Source organism: Artemia franciscana, chromosome 20 (assembly GCF_032884065.1).
Source record: "Artemia franciscana chromosome 20, ASM3288406v1, whole genome shotgun sequence".
Lineage (NCBI taxonomy): Eukaryota > Metazoa > Arthropoda > Branchiopoda > Anostraca > Artemiidae > Artemia > Artemia franciscana.
The window spans coordinates 6,656,411-6,678,550 of NC_088882.1; the positions used below are offsets into that span (position 1 = coordinate 6,656,411).

The 22,140-nt window shown below is 37.0% G+C and overlaps 1 long non-coding RNA gene across 2 annotated transcripts in view; it reads right to left on the reverse strand.

The window, feature by feature from the left end:
* LOC136040378 (uncharacterized) overlaps positions 1-20,699 on the reverse strand; it is a 30,361-nt gene extending 9,662 nt beyond the window's left edge. For both annotated transcript variants that reach the window (XR_010620695.1, XR_010620696.1), the window contains exons 1-2: positions 20,633-20,699; positions 1,317-2,280 (exon numbers count right to left, since the gene is read on the reverse strand). This is a non-coding gene — a long non-coding RNA (uncharacterized LOC136040378). The remainder of the gene's footprint in view (positions 1-1,316; positions 2,281-20,632) is intronic.
* Positions 20,700-22,140: the final 1,441 nt, after the last annotated feature.

Genomic DNA, 22,140 nt, shown 5'->3' on the forward strand with positions numbered 1-22,140 from the left:
AGTTTCCATAATTTTGTCTCTGAAATATTATATTTTCATCCCATTTTGGTTTATGTCATTATGATTAGCTTAACCTTAGTTCTTGGGTATGATCGATAAAATTGAGAAGTAACATTTTTTTAAATTAAATGTTAATAAACAAATTCTATATAGCAAAATAATTGCTTCTGTTACATTTAAAAGAAAAGAACAAAGACAAGACAAACTAGATCTACGTTGCATGGGCAACGTGAGGTGTTACGGCAACCTTTGTTCGAATTTGCCGAGTAAAATTTTGCCAGAGCAACACTTTGGTTTTGTTTCCACGCTTCAATTAAACACTGAAGCTGTTAATCTGTAAGGATCTTAAAAAAAAATACTAGGTACACCAACTTGGAAAGGTAACAAACCCCTCATTGCTGAAGATGATTGTAGCCTAATGGCCGAATATGACTTACAAGTTCCCTACATGTCTTACCACTGGAACCAAATTGGTCTTTTACCATTAAATACACCGGAAACAAATAATAGGTACACCAACTAGCAAAAGTTACGAACCCCTCATTGCCGAACATAATTATGAGTACAATCGCAAGTGCGAAAAACCGAATGATAAACTAAGCTGAAATCACGAACAGAAATGGGTAGACCCAATAGATGGCAGCACTTTCGGTCCCCACTTTTTTGCTTCTGTAAATTTTTCTATTCATCATTCAAAGAGGATATATTGGCTGTGGGGCTGGGTAACTTCCGCATATATTTAACCCTTATAGATGTTAGTCCATCTTCTATTTGAAACTGGTGCCTGCCTGCTTGCCTGCTAGAATGGACCTTTCCACTCGAAAGCAGAAACATGGTTTAATGAAGCGAAATCTTGACTGAATAACTTCAAATATTTTACTCTGACATAGGCTATAAAACTCCAAGTCACTTCACACACTATAGGCTCTGGCTCAAGGACAAGCAAAAATCATCCTTTTTGGTCCCTAGCAAGAGCTCTACGAAGCCTTATAAAATTTAAAAGTCATATTCATCAATCTGGCCTAAGGTCCTCACTTTCTGTAAGAACCACAGAGGCAAGACTCTTACCACTTTCTAGGAATAAGCTGAAATCAGGGTGCTAGGGAAAAAAAAGGACAAAAACAAAGTGAAACAGTCTCGCAACACAATGAAACAGTCATAAGGTATCACAACTTTTATTATTTAAATATGGGAACTAAGAAACTTTCAAAACAATGTATCAAATTTCACTATAAGATTTTGTTTTAATAATTGGAGAAAATGATAAGCATACACAAAAAAATGACAAAATCAACACTGAATTAAAGAAGTCTTACATTTGAAGGTTTCCGTAATTCCCAATGAAGGTGTCCATTAGATCTGCATCTTTTCATCCAATTTCATCATCCCAAGTTTCACGTGAATTCGAATAAAAAAAGGGGAAAAAAATTTAAAATAAAATTAAAAATAATCAATTAAGAATAGAAAAGGTTAAAAAGGCAAAAGATACGGCATTAGACTTTACAGTCCCTACCGGTGGTGCTGATCTCAGTTTCTTGGCCCTTTAGTCAGGATGTGCAATGGGGGGCTGGGGGCCGACCATCCTTTGCTTTCGCACACCCTTCCTGTTTACCTTCTTCAGATTTCTCCAGGTACCCATTTAGAGCTGGGTCAACTCTGGCTAAACAACACTCACGCTACTTACCCCCATGCCAAACTAAGCAACTGGGTACACTTTCCCTATTATCTCTTCTTTGTATTTGTTTGGGATGTATTTCGGGATGTAACTCCAATATACCCGTCACTTTTTGAATTCTATCTATCAAATGATATTTCTTATTATAATTATTATTTGGACAAATTTCTGGAGATATAGTTTTGAAAAATTCTTCTATTTCACTGAGAAAGACGTCACCATCAGTGTATACAAGGATAACACCTTCTATCGCCCTACTTATTGCTTCTATAAGGTCAAGGGTCCTATGCTCTTCGTCTTCATTGAAAAATAATGTCTGAAGGTCAAAAAATGTCTCACAAAATGTAAGTGCAGATTTGAATTTTCTCTTTTCTAATTCTTCAATGACAGTTTTTCGTAGTAGTATAAATTTCGGCAGTAGGGTAACACACAGGATAATGTAACGAAATTCCATCCCTCTTAGTGTAAAAGTATTTTTGAATGGCATGAAAATACATTAGTCGATATAAATTATGGAATGAGCATCTTCAATTTCTAGATGATGATCAGAAAATCCTAATTCCCTCATAATGTTGTTTGCTTCGTTTAGGAAATTTCTTCCAGCACTAGAACAGAAAATTAAATATAAAACTTGTATACATTCTTACAAGCATATCATAGCTTCAATTCCCTCCCACAGTCTTGACTTATTCTGTAGCTAAAGTTGTTTAACAGTAACGAGTTTTTATTTTTGGATTTCCTTGTTTAAAAGAAAAAAATTAAGCATTGACGCATAACTTGGCTGATTTACTATTTACATAGAATATATCATATATTCTAGTATATATTCTATATAGACAGACTATATAGAATATAGTCTGTAGACTCTATCTGTAGACTCTATAGACTCTATATAGAAGTCTATATAGACTATATACTTCTATATAGTATATATTCTATATATTCTAATATATCATACAATTTGAAAAACTGTTGTTCCAGTCTTGTAATAGATTTCGTTCCGTGAACAACTAAAAAATAACCTTAATCTGGATTTTAAACAAAGCTGTTTTTAAGAACTTATTTTGCAATCACTCGACAAACGAAGATCGCTTACGAAACCTGTCTGACTAGTTTTTAGCAAGAAATTAGACACTTCATTTAGCCATCAAGTAGTAAGTATATAATTAGGAATTCCGATATTTATAGGCAATCACGCTGCGATAGAGGTGGCGAGAGAAAAGTAAGCAGAAGGGGGAGAGTGAGTTGGTAGCAAGAGCTGTGGTACCCGCCGAGCGTGCCTCTTAAATTGCGGGGACAAGGTAGCCAACCTTCAACACTTCCCTTACTTTTCTCGTAAAGAAACCACCAGTAAAATGGGTGATAACCTAGTGAGGACTGCAGTACTGAATTTTATCTCAAGATCTATGATAGCAGGTGTGAAAACAAATGTTTTTACAAGGTGAGGACACGAGTTTTTCTGCCGTGAAGCGATTATAGAAGCGAAGGAAATTATCTATCGCAGGTCGGACACAGGGGAACGTGTAATAAAACATGTAAAGGACGAGGACAACTTGATGGACATTGTGAAGATGTTCGCTCGCTGTGCCAAAGAAAAGAGACAGCTTTCTGAGTTCGTTATTTTTGAGCCCCAAGAAGTTCACGCCTACAATGAAGAGATCGCTGCTTGTTTAGTGTCCACTGTCAACGAGATGAATCGCAAGTTCAATGGCCTGCTTGACCGTTTGAACCAGAAACCATTACCGTGGCCTGAAGGCAACTCTGTTGCTGCTCAAGCTAATGAGTCTACCCCTTCTCCTCCGTCTTACTCAGTAGTCTTGAAAAAGCCTCCTCCTACCGTTGTTACCGCAGAAGAAAAGAAAAACTTACTGTCGAATATTTGTGGTGATGCTTTGAATGATGAGGATTTTGAACTCCGTCGAGTGAAGTACGAATGGCGCCTCGTAACTAAGAACACATCTAAAGCAGCGGTCATAGCAACATCTATTAACAAAAATTGCCTGAAACACTGGCAAGCGTTAAAACGCCCACTTTCATCGGTATGATCAAGTTTGTTCCAGCTCATATTAATGGTGACGCGCTTAAGAGAATTATACCGAATTGTGAAAAAGCTGATCAATGTGGCAAAACCAGATTCTTCAAATTATACTTCTCATCCCGCCAGCATCTGAACCACGCCATGAAAAACCCTCCTAAAATTGCCTTGGAGCGGTACCCCATCGAGGAATTTATCTTTCTTTGAAAGCGCTGTCTTAACTTCAAGAATTTTGGTCATATTTCTGCTACCTGTTCTAGCCTGAAAATTTGCTCTCGATGCAAAGAAGGAGGTCATGGCTCTAGCCCCGAACAGTCCTGTGGAAACCCTATAGCATGCGCCCTCTGCAAATCAAAACGCCACGCTTGCCATTCATTCAAGTGCCCCACAATAATAATAATCGTCAGTGAGCTGAAGCAGCCCAATGTCTAATAGCCCAGCCTGTGTCAAAATTATGTCATGGAGCATCAACGGAGAAGTCCCCAACAAACTTGCCATAATTCGAAAATATTGTGCAGACTGTGACATTATGTTTATACAAGAACATATGCTCTCTCCTCACAATATTTCTCTCCTAAAGTTCTCGCACAAATTTATTTTTTACTTCGAGCCCGCAAAAATTCGGTCTTTCGGACGCCCCTCCAGTGGCTTGGCGATTATTTGCCACCCGTATGTTGAAAGTAAGGTGTTACTTACGCATGATAACTTCTTGGCTACATCTTCCGGTAGTATCGCATTCTTCAATGTATATTTTCCTACAAACTACCATGATGATAAATCGGAGCGACAGTTTATGAACGCAGTTCGTGAACTAGCGAAGTGCCTGAAGTCTGTGACCCAGAAAGATTTGCAATGCGTAGTCATGGAGGACTTCAACTGCAACCTGCTTGACAGCACGTGTGCCTGTAGTCAGCTTCTAAACAGCATCTTTGATGAAAAACTTATATTCCTCCCAAAAGACAGTGATTACTCCTTCGTTCATAATTCTGGGCCCGTTTCAAACATTGACCACACGGCCTGCTCTAAGAACATTAACGGAAGTATAACTGTTCTAAAAGACGCTGCCTTCACTGATCACTCACCCCTACTAGCATCTCTAATCATAAAACAAGCTCTGCGTCAACCCAAGAACGACAGGAGGAAAGCAGTAAGTGAATGGGATAAAATTAATACTACTTTGTATCATCAGGTGCTGAACTCACTTCTTGTAAAGATACGAATCCCCTTCCATTTACTCCAAGTGAATTCGAATTTTGATCCCGCAGATGCGAGAGTACTCATCAATATATTCTGTGCCGAGAGTACTCACTCGCTCCTCTTAGCTGAAAAAAAGCAGTTCCTACTAGAAAGGTTAGAATGAAAACAGAAATTCCCAAATCCGATAGGCCCAAATCCGGTCCTGTTAACTCCGTCCGCTTATGGACGAAACGAAAATTTGACAAGCAACTGAAAGCTCATCGTACCAATTAAAAGAAAAGTACTCCTCCAGAATCGCAAGTGACCCAAGACTAATCTGGAAAGCCCGGTTGAGCGAATCGGCTGTCGGAAAACCCCATGATTGGATTAGCGAAAAAGATTGGGAATCTTACTTTTCCAACGAATTCAGTGCCCCCGACCCAAATACGTCTAATCCCTTCGCAAACGGGCTAGAATCGGTATTATCCAACCAGTGTGTCCCTGATTTTCTCGTTACTTACGGAATCGTTCATGAAGCTATTTTAAAGCTGAAGAAGAAACATTCCCGTGGTGTAGACGAACACCACGTGGTGTAGACGCGCTAAATCTGCTACACGGTACCACTTTGCTTATTGAGTATCTTACTATGCTATTCCAGATTATTTTCACCACTGGTATAGTACCTGACTCTTTTTGTGTCGGTTTGCTTTCGCCCATCCTTAAAAAAGGGAAACCAAGAGACCAATGCTCTTCGTACAGGCCAATCACTGTTGCTCTAGTGCTCTGTAAGGTTCTAGAGTTCTTAGTCACAAAAGAAATTCAATATTCGCGCCAAATGCTTGACCACCAGTTCGGTTTCCGACCGGGTCTGGGTTGTGTTCACGCTCTCTTCAGTCTTGCCACTATTCTAGCAGATTCTCACGAATCTGGTGACCTTATAGAGATCAGTGCTTTTGATGTGAGTAGAGCGTTTGATTCGTCGATTCACGCTTAGGCCCTTTTAGCCGCTTACTAGCAAGGTGTAAACCTCCGTGTCACTAGCGTACTGTACGATATGTATTGCCGTTTAAAAGCGCGTATAAAGATAGGTAACCGTATCATATCAGTGGTTGTTCCAGTAAAGAAAGGTGTCCGCCGGGGTTCATTATTATCCCCAAGTTTGTACAATAACAGCGTTTTAAATGCCCAGGCATGTGTCAATGTTTCATGTATCTCCAAGAATATAAATGAGTCGCTACTTGCATACGTGGACGATCTATTAAATCTAAGTCGGTCTATTAGGGGTCTGCAATCGAACTTATCGATCCTACGTGATGAATACCGAAAAATCGGCCTGGCTTTCAATACTTCTAAATCTGCAGTTCTTTTTTTTTCAGCGATAGTTCTTCTCAGCCTGAACACTTCCTGCTGGGTAGCGAGTCAATTACCATTTCATCTCACGTCGTGTATCTGGGTCTACCCATAGGCCGTAACCTTAACAAAACTCGTCTACTGCTCGTCAAACATGTCGAGAAAAACTCCGCACCGCGTATGGGTCTATCGTCGCCAGCAGACTCCTCTTATGCCGAAAGTATCTCGCGAATATGCATAATGCTGTCACACTGCCGCATATTCTATATATCGCGCCATTTTGGAATTTATTAACTGACACCCAAAAACGCAAGCTCCGGTCCATTTATTTTAGGTTTGCGAAGTTCCTGCTGCGATGCCCCTTGTGGACGAGAAATACTTATATGATTGACAAACACAAGATTGCAGACCCCAGTACCGCGGCAAACCGGTTGATTTCTAATTCCCAGGCAAAATTGAACCACCCCTGGCTTAAACATTTCTACAGCTCTTGATTATGTATTTTTCCAAGTTGTGTTTTGAATTTCTCTCCGTTTTATGGCACTTGGTTTTAACCAAGTGACATATAGCAATCGCAAATTCTGTCGGTCTGTCGGTCCCGGTTTTGCTACTTTAGGCACTTCCAGGTAAGCTAGGACGATGAAAGTTAGCTAGCATATCAGGAACCGGACCAGATTAAATTAGAAATAGTCATTTTCCCGATTTGACCATCTGAGGAGAGGAGTAGGGGGCCGGTTAATTCGGAAAAAATAGAAAAAATGAAGTATTTTTAACTTATGAGTAGGTGATGGGATCTTAATGAAATTTTAAGTTTGGAATGATATCATGTCTCAGAGCTCTTACTTTAAATCCTGACCAGATCTGATGACACTGGGGGGAGTTGGAGGGGGGAAACCTAAAATCTTAGAAAACGCTTTGAGTGGAGGGATCAGGATGAAACTTGGTGGGAAAAATAAGCAGAAGACCTAGATACTTTATTGAAATAACTCGAATGGATCTCCTCTGTCTGGGGGAGTTAAGGGGGGGGGTTAATTCTGAAAAAATAGAAAAAATTAGGTATTTTTAACTTACGAAGGAGTGATCGGATCTTAATGAAATTTTAAGTTTGGAAGGATATCGTGTCCCAGAGCTCTTATTTTAAATCCCTACTGGATCCGGTGACATAGGGGGGAATTGAGGGGGGGCTACAATCTTGGAAAACGCTTAGAGTGGAGGGATGGGGATGAAACTTGATGGGAAAAATAAGCACAAGTCCTAGATACTTGATTGACATAACTGGAACGGATCTGCTCTCTTCGGGGGAGTTGGAGGGGGGGGGGTTATTTCTGAACAAATTAGAAAAATGAGGTATTTTGAACTTACGAAGGAGTGGTCGGATCTTAATGAAATTTGATGTTTGGAAGGATATCGTGTTTCAGATTTCTAATTTTAAATTCCGACCAAATCCAATGACATTTGGGGGAGTTGGGGGGGGACCAAAAATCTTGGAAAACGCTTAGAGTGAAGGGATCAGGATGAAACTTGGCGGGAAAAATAAGCAGAATACCTAGATACGTTATTGTCATAACCGGAACAGATTTGTTTTTTTTTTGGGGGGGGGGTTAATTCTGAAAAATTAGAAAAAATGAGGTATTTTTAACTTACGAAGGAGTGATCGGATCTTAATGAAATTTGAAGTTTGAAAGGATATCATGTCCCAGAGCTCTTATTTTAGATACCGACTTGATCTGATGACATTGGGGGGAATTGAGGGGGGAGGCTAAAATCTTGGAAAACGCTTAGAGTGGAGGGATCGGGATGAAACTTGGTAGGGAAAATAAGCACAAGTCCTAGATACGTAATTGACATAACCGGAACGGATCCGCTCTCTTTGGGGGACTTAGGGGGGGGGGTAATTCTGAACAAATTAGAAAAATGAGGTATTTTTAACTTACGAAGGAGTGGTCGGATCTTAATGAAATTTGAAATTTGGAAGGCTATCGTGTCTCAGAGTTCTTATTTTAAATCCCGACTGGATCTGGGGGAATTGAGGGGGGGAACCTAAAATCTTGGGAAACGCTTAAAGCTGAGGGATCAGGATGAAACTTGGTGGGAAAAATAAGCACAAGTCCTAGATACGTGATTGACATAACCGGGACGGATCCGCTCTCTTTGGGGGAGTAGGGGGGTTAATTCTAAAAATTAGATAAAATTAGCTATTTTAAACTTGCGAAAGAGTGATCATATCTTAATGAACTTTCATATTTAGAAGGACCCCGAAACTTAGATTTCTTATTTTTTATCCCACCAGATCCAGTGTCATTAGGGGGGGGGGATCTCCCAAAACACTTATAGCGGAGACATCAGGATGAAACTTGGTGGAGAGAATAAGCACAAGTCCAAGATAGGTGACTGACATAACCGGACCGGATCCGCTATCTTTGGCGGAGTTAGGTGGCGGGGCTCAGTGCATTGGTGAGTTTGGTGCTTCTGGAAGTGCTAGGACGATGAAAATTGGTAGGGATGTGAGGGAGCTGTACAAATTGACTCGATAAAGTCGTTTCCCCCGATTCGAACATCTGGGGGGCTGAAGGGAGAGAAAAAATTAGAAAAATTGAGGTATTTTTAACTTGCGAGTGGGTCATTGGATCTTAATGAATTTTGATATTTAGCTTGACCTCTTGACTCAGAGCTCTTATTTTAAATCCCGACCGACATTAAGCCTCTGATTTTCCTTTGAAAGCAATCTATTGATTCTTAGAATTTCGCTAGTCTTCATACCATATGAGCTCTTAGCTCTTGGCTTTTCTGACCTCGTCACAAGGGCCATATGAGCTCTTAGCTCTTGTTCTTCTCTTTTTTATTTATTTTTTTTTTCATTGTACTCCTTTTTGTTCTATGTGAAAAATAAGGGTAATAGTAAACATGAAAAAATATTTGAAAGGAGAGAAAATTTCACGACAGCCTATTTCATGCTTGGATATTTTGATGTTGACGAGTTGCGTGACGTATAAATTTTCATTTAATTTGGGTTCTAGTTGATGTAAAAGTGAATTTTTGTGTTTTCTTTTTGAATTGCAAGGGACATGGAAGGTATGAATTTTTAAAGGGATTAAATAAAAAAAACTAGTTTTTTTAACTTAAAGTAAGGAGTGACATTAAAACTTAAAACGAACAGAAATTACTCCGTATATGAAATGGGTTGTCCCCTCCTAAACGCCTCGTTCTTTACGCTAAAGCTTTTAATTGTTTTAAAAAGTAGAATTGTGGCAAAGAGTCAAACTTTAGCGTAAAGAGCGAGGGATTGCGGAGGGGACAACACATTTCATATACGGAGTAATTTCTGTTCGTTTTAAGTTTTAATGTCGCTCCTTACTTTCAGTTAAAAAAACTTGTTTTTTATTTAATTTCTGAACATTTTTGAATTAATGCATGTTTGATTTTGGCTCTCCGCACATAAATTATTGAAATGGAATATGTATATTAATTTTTTTGGCTAAATGGCTTTCTCTTAGTGTTGATTAGACGATTTTGAGAAATAAGGGGTAGGGAAGGAGGCCTAGCTGCCCTCCAATTTTTCGGTTACTTAAAAAGGCTACTAGAGCTTTTAATTTTTAACGAACGTTTTTATTAGTAGGAAATATGCGTAACTTAAGAATTAATTTACGTAACAAACTTTTATATTCTTATATTCTTATTATGTGTACGAGGGGGTTTGTACCCTCGTTAATTCCTCGCTCTTTACACTAAATCGTAAGTTTTGTCCCAATTCTTTAAGAATGACCCCTGAATCAAAAAGGCCGTAGAATAAATAGTTGAAATTACTAAAAATACTTTAGCATAAAGAGCGAGGTATTTATCTCCTCCTAAATACCTCGCTCTTTATGCTAAAGTATTTTTAGAACCCCTCATATGCGTAATATCCTCTATTCGTTTTAAATTTCAATGCTATTCCTTACTTTCAATTGAAAAAACGTTTACATGTTTATTTTTTCATTGTTTTTTTTATAGTAATGCTAGAAAATCCTGCACCCTTTTCATTGAATTTTTCTTCCCCCATGACATAGCCCCCCCCCCCATCAATTTTTATTATATTTTATTTATGTTTTTTATTTTAATTTCGTATTTGAGAACAATAAATACCAATAGGAAAGCTTGTGAGGATGTAAACACTATGCAAGGTTATTGGCTCAAGGGAACTAATAAGACAATTATCAGTCTTACTTCAGAGTTCAATGTGTGAACATTTATATTGGGTACTGCTTGGACATTAATTCAGTAAGTATAATTGTGAAGAGAAACAAAATCGCTATAGGGATTATAGTGACGTATAATCCTTACTGACATAAATATTAATGCTATTGCACGGACATTATTAATTCGTTGTTCTCGATTTAATACCTCTGCTCTTGGATTATAAACCTGTTTGCTGCTTAGCTTGTTAGTTGATAATTATAGAATAAGTTAATTATTTACCAATTCCAAGGAATCCAAGGAAAGGAGAAATTTGGATAACTCACGCGCTGTATCTTGAAGAAAACGGGGGGTTATTTTAGTGCCCCCTCTGCCAGTAAGTCTTCTTTTTGTGGCTTACTCGAATATTCATTCCGAATATATATTTCAACCATTTTCGGGGGACGCAGTGACGACATAGGAAATTTATTGCAAATTACAAGCGTAAGGAGAACTTCCCGTGCTCCCACGATTATATACGCCTTTATTTATTGTTTGGTCAAAGAAAGGAGAGGCGAGATCACAGTTTTCAACCTTCGTAGTAGGGCAATATTGCTAGCCCTGGTCTCTGTTTTAAATACGCCAGGAACAGCGTTGCCTTGTTAAATTACGAAAAGTATCTAGAGATGCGAATGTAAGAAATTTTGGAAGACGGCGATACAGCAAAATTTAGTTTGAGAAATGGCGCTTACACAAGCAACATTTGGCGAGGCATTTAAGGATCTTGCGAAGAAGATGGAGCAAAATTTTGCCAACATGCAGCAAACTTTCAAAAAGAAATAAAATATTATTACTGAAAAGGACTTTAAGATAAGCAAGCTAGAAGAAACTCTAGAGGCCCAGCGCACGACTCTGGAAAAGGCTTACGAGCGTCTATTACAGCTAGAAGTTCGAGACCATATACATAACCTGATTCTGCATGGTTTACCAAAAATAAAGTGTGATTCCTTAGAGATGAAAGTTCGATCTGTTCTAAAAGACAAAGTTGGCCTCAAGGAGGAAATACAGATTTCCAGGCTTTTTAGACTAAAAGAAAAAAGTGTCTCCGATGGTTCCAACAGAACTTCAGCCCCGCCTGTTCTCTTCACATGCAGCTCTGATCATGATATTCTTTCGATCATGAAACTTGTGAAAAACTTAAAAGGCTCTGGTCTCAGAATCTGTACTGATCTACCTCCAGAGCTAAATACTAAGTGGGCTAAGCTCCTTGCAAAGATGAAGGACCGTAAAGCCAGTTATCAGTTTATTCGGCTGAAGCAGGCTGGTGCTTCGTTTTGACTAAAACACAGGAACAACGATAATGATTTCTGGTCTGAAATCTTCATTAGTGATGATGATGAGTGTCCTTATTAACCATACTTGAAGTTGATAATCGTGTTCTACCTCCTTTTTTTTCTTTCATTGCCATATGATTAATTGATTTATTTTTTTTCTCGCTGTCTCATTGAAAATGACTAAGAATGCTGAATTTTTCTATAGGTTTTTTTGTTTTTCTTTCATCTTATTTCTTAAGATGATCACACCCTGACGTTTTAGGAACTTTGCGAAACATTTGTTACAGAGCGAACGAATTTACTACAAGAAATACCAGGATACAACTGCGAAAAAATACATAGGCATAAGTTGAGTAAAGGAGGATTGGCACTGTATATCTCCGACGTGATTCCAAACACGGTCTGACACGATCATTCTAAAAACATAAAGGGAGTTTTAGAATCACTTTTTGTTGAAATTAATCCTGGTAAATCTGGTACTTTGATCATCGGAGTGGTATATCATATCCCTAGTGGCTCTTCGGTGACTTTTCTGCAGATCCTTCGTGAAATCCTTGAAGCTATACAGAACCAGCCGTGTGAAACAGTTGTCATGGGTGATTTCAATGATAATCTCCTAGACTACGAGGGTTCGTTTCCTGCAGATATCTTATGCAATATGCTTGCAGCTGGAATACTACCATCAGTCACTATACTCACAAGGGTTACTAGGAAATCAGCAACTCTGATCGATAATATATTTTCTTCACTGACATTTCAGAATATCTTTGTTATTGTTAGTGATATATCTGACCATTTCCCAGTTTTATCAGATCTTTTGTTGCTGAATATGCAGGCTCCACGGTCTATCCCTCAACATCACCTTACTTCGTTACAGAAAAGAACCTTGAAGGTTTAAAGACTAAACTGCAAGAATATTTATGGGAATTTGTAGATGAAAAAGATGACTTGGACTCTAATTTTGAAAAATTTTACTCTAAAGTAAAAGATTGTTTTAAAGAATGCTTCACCAGAAGACCTTCTAATCAGCCTCAAAGAAAAAATCAACCTTTTAACCCTTGGATGACAGAACGACTTCGGACAAGCTCCATCCGCAAAATCTACTTATGAAAAAGATGCAAAAGTTCTCCAGCAGCTCGTCACCTATAAGAATTCAAAACTTATAAGAATTTATTCAAATCATTGATTCGCAGAGCGAAAAGCTCGTATTATGTGAATATATTTATTCAAATCATTACTAAAGCTGTGCAAGCTATATTCCCATCAATTCTGGGCCCTTTAACAAAGCTTATTAATATGTCGTTTGAAAAAGGAAAGTTTCCTAGGTCCCTAAAAATGCTACAGTGATAGCTCTATTTAAGGGTGGGAACAGAAGTGACCCGTCAAATTACCGACCAATTTCCCTTCTTTCAGTGTTTTCAAAAATGTTTGAAAAGCCGATGCAAAAAAGGCTCACAAGTTTTTTACAATCTAAGGAGTTTTTGCACAATCATCAGTTCGGATTTCAATCGAAACATACTACGGAGCAAGCATGCACTACACTCATCAGTTTTCTTCATACCGCTTTAGATTCTGGAAATATACCAGCCGCTATTTTCCTTGATGTGCGGAAAGCTTTTGATAGTCTTACTCATAAGATCCATCTTGATAAACTATCTCATATAGGAATACGAGGTTCAGCCCTATCATGGTTCCATTCTTATTTACACAATAGAACGATTTCCATGGACCCTGATTCACTAAACTCCATTGGTGTCGACTATGGAGTACCAAAAGGATCGATTCTTGATCCTACTCTGTTGTTAATATACATCACCGATTTATTTAAAGCGCTAAAGAACGCGATTCCTTCCGCGTGTTGTGCTCTATGTCACGAAAAGGAAAATACAGTGGTATCTTCCGATATTTTGCCATGCCCTCATGAAGATTTAGTTGCCTTCGCTGACGACAGCAATATCCTATATGCTGAAGACACAGAACAAGCTTTGGAGGTTAAAATTCAAATGCTTATGGAGCAGTCTTGCCACTGGTTTGATACTAAGCGACTTGCTCTAAATATCGCTAAATCACACTTTCTCATATTTTCTAGAACTGGCAATTTATGCCCATCCTTATCAACTATATCTACCACGACCTAACGTAAGATACGTACGTTTCCTCGGGATTTTTACCGCTTTTAGAAATCGCAACAAGATGGTCCAAGCAAGAATTTCACGTAATCTTGGGATTATTCGGAAACTTAAACACATTTTTCCTGGATCTATTCTTCGGACCCAGTATTTTTCACTCATTCGGCCGTATTTAACTTACTGCAACTCGATTTGGATGTCTACTTTCCAGTCTCTGCTCCATCCAATTAAAGTAATTAATCAAAAGGCTTGCCAGTTAGTTAACGAATTTAATAAAGGACATTGAAAAGTGCTTTTGAATACTTATACACTCTATGTCGTCTCTTGCTCTTCAATGATTTTCAAGCATCTTCATGGTGAACTGCCTCACTGTTTCAATTCTTTCTTTCATGATTTAGTTAATTCAAGAAGCTCTCATAATCTACGCAATAAAGACCACCTACTATTACCTCAAACTAAGACTATCAGATCAGATTTTAGTCCCCGAATAGCATGTAGTAAAGTATGGAACAGTCTCCCTCATAATGTCCGTAGCATTCCTTCGTTTGGTGCCTTTAAAACACAACTAAAAATATTTTGGTTGATAAATATAATAGGGAATAAAATTGAGGATAAATTAATTTTTGAATTGGTTTGATTTAATATTATTATATATTTAATACTAAGATGAATAATGAGGGTAGGACGACATCCCTAGATGATAGGCTTGAGCACGTTTATTTATTTATTTTTAATTGTTGTGATTTAGTGATGGTGGGAGATGGTTTAGACTTGAATTTGAATTTCGAGGACGAAGTGGTAAGTAAAAATAACACAAAATTATTTAATTGGTCTTCTTTTTTTTGTTTTTTTTTTTTAACAAGAGACTCTTTATTTGGTATTTTTTAAACCCTATGTAACGGGCAATGGAGCCTTGTAGGGGTAGAGAGTAATTGCTGTCCATTTATTTTGATGTTAATAAACTGAACTGAACTGAAAATGTACTACGCTGACTCATGGCTCAGCATTCATTTAGACTTAGGACCTTCCATGTCGGTTGGTGCACAAGTTGGCAACATTGTCTCACAAGGATGACCTTTCTTGCTTCTTCGGCTTAAGATCATTAATAGATATATTTCAGAGCAATGCGTCTTTTTCAAAGAATTGTCAAAGTGTAGCCTTCTGTTGTCCAGGCCATCAAGCCATAGGAGGAGTACAACACCAGATATCATGGGTACGGCAGTTACTGCCCATTCTATCCATGTGTCCCCAATACGAAAATCAATTGCTTGTGGCCTTATCAATGATGAGTGACTGTTTAATTTTTTTGTCTAGTGAATGAGTTAGCAATTTTGTTCGTTTAGTTGATTCCTACAATTTATTTTCAAAACATTAGGCTGTAACTCTTGAAAGTGGCACTGCTCTGAATGTCCCTTTAACTCACCAATTTCCTGCACATGCGAAAAGCGTTGCAATTTCACACTCAGCACTTCCGTCGGTTTTCAGTTGGCTCGCAAGATGTCAGATATTTCAACCTCTTCAACTTCATTTGCTTTAATTATCAGCGGATCAGCAGGGAGTTTACTTAGACTACTGTGCAGGATTTTTGTCCTCATTGTGCTTTCTACCAAATCTGTTCATAAGCACACTTTTGAGTGCTCCTTTATGTGAAAATGAAGATCTTCTCTTAAGTCTTATCATCTGTAAAGTACATGATCTAACATACAACTCACAATCAATTCAATTCCACCGATGAGGTTAAATATACACAGGATAAAGTCAATGAGTATTCTGTAGAGTATTGGGGACAAGATGACCCTTATACTACGCCTAAGTTGACTTTGAACAACTCAGTCAGTTCTTCAGTCTGAATGGGATCCATTTGTTTATTATATAGAACCATTACAATTTTGACAATTTTATGAGGGAACTCATATTAGCAGAGTGTATTCCATACCAAACCTCTATAGAATGAGTCGAAATTGAGTCAGTCCGAACTGGAAACATTTATTCGTCAAATTACACCATTATCATTTTGACAATATTATCAGGGAAACCCTTCTACCATCGTATATTCCATAGCAAATCTCTACAGACTGAGTGAAAAACCTTCAATAAATCCATGAAAACCATTAGTATTTCAGTTCGCCATTCATTGGACTCTTCAATAAGTATTCTAAGACTGAAGATGAAGTCAGTACATGACCAATTTCGTCGAAATCCATGATGTTCATCTCTGAGTATGTGGTAAACATTTATCTGGATGTGATTCAAAAGTACTTGACAAAGGACTTTACTTCCTGTCGACTGTAGGGTGATACCTCGCCAATTGTTGCAATCAGTAGTTTTACCCTTCTTAAAGAGTTTGACTGTAACTCTTTCTTTTGAATCGTTGGGATAATCCCCAGTGTCTTATGTGTGCATCAACACTTGGTTTAGCGGCTCATCTAGCATTCCAATATTATATTTCAATAGTTAAAGTTGAATGGTGTCAATAGTAGCTGTTTTTCCATTCTCTAGTTCACGTAGTGCTGTCTCTACTTATTGTAAGCTAATTAGTTCTATACTTATATCCGAATAGAAAAGGGTTGACTATATGGGGTGTCTGCAGGAGAGTTCAAGTGTAATATTTCGTTTCAAGAATCTTTCCATCTATTCTTCTTTGCTTGTTAACGGTTGTCCCAATTTACCTTCATCGCAGAAACAGACTTTATGAAATTTTCTGTCATCTCTTTTGATATGTGACATACTTTCCTCCTTTCACCTTTTCCTGCAGAAACCTTGGTTTTGGCAGCTTTTGCATTGAGAAAACAGCGTTTATCACTTTAGTTATCAATCTTGACATGTGTTCATCAAATGGAAACACTTGTTCATCAAATAACACCATTACAATTTTGACAACTTTATCAGGCAAACTCTACTAGAATAGTAAATTCCACAGAAAATCCCTATAGACTTAGTAAAAAAAAGACTGTAATTTACAAATCTAGCTTAAATCGAGCAAAATCGATGTAAACAACTGTTTAACTAATGTCTCTTCTCTAACTGTATGGCCCTGACCCTCCAAAACAAATGAGCCTGCTAGTTCAAAAACTCTCACCCCCCGGCCTCAGCTCTGGCGAGACTACCCGCTTGACTTAAGCATATTAGTCAGCGTAGGAAAAGAAACTAACAAGGATTATCTTAGTAGCAGAGAGTGAAGAGGTAAAAGAGCGAACAGCATTAGAACGTACTGATGTTTTGAGAATGGTTCTCAGTCATATTAATATGTTGATGTTAAATAATAAGCTAATTAAATATTGGCTTAATTATTAAATATTTAATTAAGCTAATAATTTAAATATTGATTAAATTAACAGTTCTTCATAAAATAAGTTTACCAAAGAAAAGTAAAGAGCTAAGAAATAATTCAGCAAAAATAAATTAAAATAATGTTCCAAGTGTACAACTACCAAAGATCACCATCAGTAGGTAGGTAGGTAGGTAGGTATGCATTTATTTCATCCAAAAAAACTGCGAAAATTTTACTTACAATCAACAGTATACTGCTCAATTTAGGGATCTAAAATGTCTCTGTTCAGCAGCGAAACAACAACATATAAATGATACCTATTCAATCAAAATCAAAGAAATACGCAAAGAAAAATTAAACAGATGAAACACTCTGCAATCTCTAAAAACAGCCATCTCTCACCTTAAAAAAGGGATAAATTTACAATTTATTAAAACAATAATTTTTTATTCTTCCTTTAAATAATATAAGGTTTTCAGACCACCTAACACTCTATGGAATCGAATTTCAACTATCAACACCTACATTTTTAATCATAAGCCCAGAACGTGTTCTATGCCTGATTTCTTTTGTCAACTGTTCAGAGTTCCTAGTAGAATAATCGTGATAATTTAAATTACATCGATAATAACTTGTAAAATACTGAGGAGACAATCCATTTAAAATCTGGTATACAAAAATTAAAATCTGTTGAGACGTGATAAAATCAATATTCAAAATATCTAAATTTCTAAAAGAATCTGTAGTACTACCACACGCGAGAAACTCACCTAAACTTCTAATTGCCTTATTCTGCATGATCTGCATCCTTTTTACATGACTAGAAAAATTGCTTGCATACAATAAACAGCCATACACTAAATAAGCATGAATAGTTGAATAATAAATTGCTTTCAGAGCATGTAGAGGAAAAAAATTATGAAATCTTCTTAAAATACCAACTCCGCGAGCCAATTTTGAAGATAAATTTTTGTAGTGATGAATCCAATTAAAATTTACATCAAAATAGAATCCTAGATATTTACATTGAAAAACCTGACCAATGGAAACACTTTTTAAAAGAATATTATGACAATTATTTTCAACTTTACCAATACGACTAAAAATCCTATAATTAGTCTTCTCAATATTCACTGCAAGAACGCTATGCTTTGTGAACTGAGATAAATTCTCCAGAGTTACATTAGTTATCTCTATAAGATCCTTGACAGATTTCAAAATCACTGCAAGCGCTTTGTCATCTGCAAATTATGTAACTACGGCACCAGGAAGGTAAAACGCATTGTATCCACGTATATCAGAAACAGTAAAGTTCCTAATACCGAACCTTGGGGCACTCCACAATTCACATTGAAGGCTTTCCCTACCACATTATCTATCATAACTTTGATAGACCTACCATGCAAGGTAGGACGTAAACCATTCCAAGCACTTTTCACGGACTCCTAAACATGCTAACCTACATAATAAAAGATTAAAATCAACGGTATCAAATGCCTTTCTAAAATCTTTGAACATATAAGGGTACCTTTTTAGGGCCCTATTAAGTATCTCCGTTAGATCGTATGCCGCATTAACAGTTGAATGTTTGGTTCTGAAACCAAACTGCAACTCACTTAATATTCCGAGCTTGTCTAAATATTCATACAGCCGTCTATGTACTATTTTCTCGTATATCTTTGAGAATACTGCTAACAAGCTTATAGGTCGCCAGTTCATCACATCTTGCTTATTGCCTCATTTGAGCTGTGGTAGGACCTTTGCTTGTTTAAGTGCGTCAAGGAATTGGCCGACTTCAAGTGACAGGTTAACAAGGTAAAGAAGACATGGTGGTAGACACAATGAAACTACTTTGAATGCTTTCAGATTCAAACCGTCGATAACAGCAGCATTTGACTTTAAATTCTTCACAATTTTCGCTAACTCTTCAACTGACGCTTTCTCATATTGAAAGTAAAAAAGAAAATGTAACCAAAAATATACAGAAATGACAATCAAAAAGTACGCGGTAACGAACTGTAAGTAAGGAGCAACCTGCCTCAATAGTAACAAAAAGTCTAAAAAACAAAATTTCAACCCCAATACATATATCCAGAAAATTGGCTTATTATGTTGATTCCAAGTATATAAGGTTCAATAGGTTTAGTACCCATCAAAGGTTACGAGCCTGAGAAAATTTGCCTTGTTTGCAAAAAAGGGGAAACACTCCTTAAAGTGGAAAAATATTAATGGAAATCAAACCGTCAGATTCAGCACATTAGTGAACTTAATTGTAGAGGTTTCAGCTTCCTACATGCAAAAATGTTGAATTTTTCTTCTTTTTTGCCAGAAAAAAGATCAAGGATTCTTGCTTATTGGCTTGTTTGTTTTTTTACTTGGACTGATCGTATCCGATCTATGGTCCAAGAATGTTTGAAAAGTATTCATTCGAACGAAAACTAAACGTTCTAGTGCCCTTTTTAAGGGACTAACAAGATTGAACGGTAACTTGGCCACTTCCCCTACCCTTTTTCCCGAAATTATCCCATCAAAATTTTGAGATTGCTATTTTGTTTGTCATAGTTAAAAGGCCCAATAACTATATCTTTGGATATAAAATGAGCCCAACAGCCCAAGGGGACAGGCTTTTAATGTAGAAAATGTGTCCGTTGTTTGAGCATAGTATTTGCTATTGTGTGTGTGTATTTATTTTTGGATGGTGGGGGGGGGGGGAATTTTGTGCTGTTTTTTTCCGTGGGGGAATTTTCTATAAGGAATGAAGTTTCCATGGAATTTTTCATGGAAATTTTACAGTTGGGGAAATTGCCATAATTCATATACAACATTATTTTTCTATGTCTGTCTTTGTCTTTTTTGTCTTAATTTCACGCTAGGAAAAGATGTTAAGGGTAACTGTCTGTGATCAATTTTAAAAGGATTGAATTGTTTAGAGAATATTTTCGTGAAGAGGGTATTTCTCCATGGAGGTGCAGCCAGGTTTTCGGCATTATTTAAAACCTGATCAGAAATCAAATGGGATAAACGAGTTTTTTCAACCGACAGTAAGAAACTATATTGAAACTTAAAATAAACGGAATTGTAGCTCATATGAAGGGGGTTGCCCCTTTCTCAACACTTTGTTCTTTACACAAAAATTTCAATAGTGTCCCAATTCTTTGAGTATGATTTACTTGATATAGATCTTATGAAATTTAATTGAATGTTTGGCATATAATGACGTTAATTCCTCGCGATCTTAACAATTTTATTTATGGAAAAGAAATTTTTAATTTTCTGTAAAACATATTTCGATTTTTTTATTTTTTTTTCTTAAGAATGAATTTTTGCGATATTATAGATTCTTTGTAAAGATTAGAAGCTGTGATCGACAAGAAGTTGGGGAAAATCATGTATGGACAACCCGCAGCTAGCCGTTACTACGATCAAAGAAAAATCACAAGAAGCATATATATTTAACACACATTTGAATGGAATGTTATGAAATAATGGTGAAAAGGAAAAAAGACATACCTCATCTTTACTAATAAATCATGATTTTCTTTCGCATTTCTCAAATAATGGTTATGTTCGTGTTCCCTGAAAAACAAGAGAAGTTATTTCAAAGGATAAGAAACTTTTTTAAAAGTACAGGAAACTGGTCCATGCTGGGCATAGGTGCATAGTGAGCTGTTGATCTTAACTGCCATCTATTCAGGAGGAAAAACCTGCTTGATTTATATGACATCTTTTACAACGTAATTGACTTCATTTTTCAGTTTTAATGGTAATACAATTCTTTTCTTCTGCTAACTATCTTTAAAGTTTTTTCTAGGGGGTAGAACAATAATTTATGCTCATACTTTTTCATTTATCTCTGTTTCAAATGACCCTAGAAAACTGTTTATTGGCTTGCTAGAATCCTTGATGATCAGACATTTTAAGCAGCACCATCGTTAATTTCTATAATTAACTATTCTTATCAGATTTTGGTTGTGGTGGCTAGAGAGCAAGTGGTACATACTGCGTCATCACAAGGTGGTACATAGTAAGTCACTGACTCATTGTATTTCAAAACATTCTTACCCTCTAAAAATTATTGTTCCCTTTTGTATGTGACAAAATGCTCAAAAAAAGATTATAACAACAACAAAAACAACAACAGTACATTAAATCCATACACAGCTTAGACTTTTCAGCCAGTCCCAGCCCTATCATCAGCCGTTCAAAAGTAAGAGGATACCTAGGACTCAGATGGGAGAACTTACAAAGGAATATACAGAGCAAATAGATTAATTAAAAAAGTACTCGAAAAGCCTTTGAAAAATTTTGTGATTTTTTCAAGTTCGGACAATTGAAAAAGTTCGAAAAAGTTAGTGAGTTTGTGAAAAAGTTTATGCATTGGCAAACGGCAAAGAGTATCTCAGTTGCAGATCGACAAAGAAATGGTAGACACGTAATGGATGCATAGCTTTCGCTTACGAAACCCAACGCTATAAAAGAGAAAAATAAGGTACGACCAGCCTCAGTCGGGCAAAAAGTTTAAACTCGTGTAATGTGATTTTTTTTTAAAAACGCTTCTGCCCTTCAAAGACACAATTTCACTGCATTTGACATCTATAACACAGATGAAACGGGTATTACAACTGTGCATAGACTCCCTAAAGTCATCATAGGGAGAGACAATCAAATTTGTTTCAGTCAACTCATGAAACATGAGAAAGAGATGAATATAACATAGATGAACGAGTATTTAAAACTATGCAGAGACACCCTAAAATGTTGCATGGAAAGGTCAGCAAAGTTACATCAGCCGACACAGATGAAACATGAGAAACAGATGAGTATAACACAGAACAAACTGGTATTACAACTGCACATAGACTTCCGAAAATAGTTGGAGGAAAAGGTCAGCAAAGTTACTTCAGCCAAACGAAAACCTCAATATACGGGGGGTTTTAGAACCCCCGAAACTCTCATAACGCTCAGCTATAATGACTGGTACAGTTGTTGCTTGTGAAAATCTCTTACCGCTTATTTTA